A 2,220-nucleotide genomic window follows, 5' to 3' on the forward strand; every position below is an offset into this window, starting at 1 on the left:
CATTTATAGAAAACATGATGCAGAAAATACACTCGCTTCCTTGTCTGTTCATTCAAGGAGAGGGTCTGTTTCGGGCCGGGGGTCCCAGCACAGGGCGCAGCGATGTCTCGGGCCCACGGTCCCCGTCTCCCCTTCACTGCCTTGAATTGACACCAGAGACCAGTCTGGGAAGAGCTTTCAGTTCCGGATGGGGAACGGACCGGGCCCCAGGGGGACACAGTCAGTGTGACACGGCTGCTGGTCGGCTTTGAACCTGAGCCAGGGCCTGCGCTCTGAGCCCATCGTCTGCCCGGGGCCCCATCACCCCCTCTGGTTCCGCCCGCACGCTCAGCGCAAGCTTCGCGTGTGTAAATGGCTGAGAAAATGAAGGCAGGATAGGATTGCATGGCACGTGAGAGTCGGAGGGGATGAAATCCCGGGTCCCTAGTGGAGCGTCCGTGGGAGCCCCCCCTCCCTCGCTCGCCTCTCCTCGGGATGCTCTGGCACCAGGACCGCATGCGTGACGCGGGCCAGGGGCTGACCCCGAGCCTTGGTTTCTCGTGTCTGATGCTTGGGTAACTCAGGTGCTGGCAAGGGTCACGGGACAGGCTCGGTGAGCACCTGGCCGTCCTCCAAGCTTGGGATGGTGACACCAGCCAGGCCCTTCCCGACGGGCCGTGGCCGCAGTCCTTGGTGGCTTCTCCCCTTTGCCATTAGAATCGCCTGAAGCCAGGCTGGGAGAGGGAGCGAGGGAGGGCTGCAGGGCAAGGTGAGGGTCCCCCAATCTCTGGTGGGGGCTGGGGACAGCTCCTGTCCATGGGAAAAAGTGAGCGGTGGGAGTTCAGGTCAGGTCTCGTCTGGCCTGGCTGCTGGGGAGGTGGGGGCGGGGAGGAACCCCGCTTTCTCCCCCTGATGCGTGGAGAGCAGGACCTTCAGGCTTCGGCCACTCCCCACGCAGGGGACCCCCGTCGGGAGCTGGCACCCCCGGAGTCCTCTCCCTTGTCACTCTGGGTTACCCCAAAAGCAGTTCTCTGACCCCACGTTAACTTGATCCCACACCGTCTGCCTGCAGAGCGTCAGACCCATAGTTCAGGCCTGGGTCCCACAGGCCGGCCCCCACTGCAGGTGCCCCTCAGAGGCAGGAGGGCCCCAGCTCCCACAGTTCTGCCTGATTTGGCCGCAGATCGGGGTTCCCATGGCCCCCTCCCTCTTGGTTCGATTATTTGCTGGAGCGGCTGGCAGATCTCAGGGTAACACTGAGTTTACCAGCTTAGTGAAGGGTACGATGGAGAATGCGGGTGAGCGGCCAGGTGAAGGGATGCACAGGGCGAGATCTGGAGGGTCCGAGCCCAGGAGCCTCTGTCCCTGCGGAGCTGGGGCCCCCCTCCCCCTCCTTCCGCCCCACGCCCCATGTGAACGCGTCCTGGACCTGGGAGCTCTGAGCTCTGTGCCACTGGGGTTCTCACGGAGGCTTTCTTGCGAGGCAGGGCCAGTGGCTAGCTCACATGGATGGGGGGTGGCTTGGTCTTTCCTGTGGCCAGCAGCCATCGAGGATAGGGGGTGGCTTGGTCTTTCCTGTGGCCAGCAGCCATCGAGGCGCCCACCTGAGTCCCCCATTAGAACAAAGCCGCTGCTCCCCCAAGGCTCCTGGAGGCAGGCAGACTGCATTTCCTGCCTTTCCCAGGGTCGCGCTGAGTGCTGGGTCCCCCACCCCCTCCCCCTGCCTGGCTCCCCCTCTGGCCACGTGGGAGAGGATCTCAGGGCTGCAGTCCCCCAGGAGGGGCCGTGCTTGTTACCAAACCACCGGCTGGAGGCGGCTCCGGTGCCCAGGGGTGCGCGTCCCAGGAACAAAGGGCACCCCTGTGCACCTGTTCACCTGTCCCTCCTGTGCGCGTGGAGGGCCCCCGAATGTCGTGTGTCCTGGGACTCCTGTCAGCAGCCCTGGCCTGGGCCCACAGGGCCTCACTGCTGTGGCCAGAGGACCTTGGGTCCTGTCCCAGGGTCAGGCCGTTTCAGGGCAGCTGGGAGCCTTCCCGGGAGACAGCGACGCTGATGGGGTCCCAGGTGGGTCCCGGGAAACCCAGCCGTGCCAAGTCGGGCAAGGACGGCGGGAGATGGGTCTGTGTGGGGAGCTGGGCCCTCGCACCCCGTCCCGTCCCGTCCCACGAGCCCCGGCCAGAGGACGGGTTACCTGCAAACCCAGAGCTGCTTCCGGTTCGGCGGTGCTGCTGCTGACCCAAC

Source organism: Myotis brandtii, unplaced genomic scaffold (genome assembly GCF_000412655.1).
Source record: "Myotis brandtii unplaced genomic scaffold, ASM41265v1 scaffold458, whole genome shotgun sequence".
Classification (NCBI taxonomy): domain Eukaryota; kingdom Metazoa; phylum Chordata; class Mammalia; order Chiroptera; family Vespertilionidae; genus Myotis; species Myotis brandtii.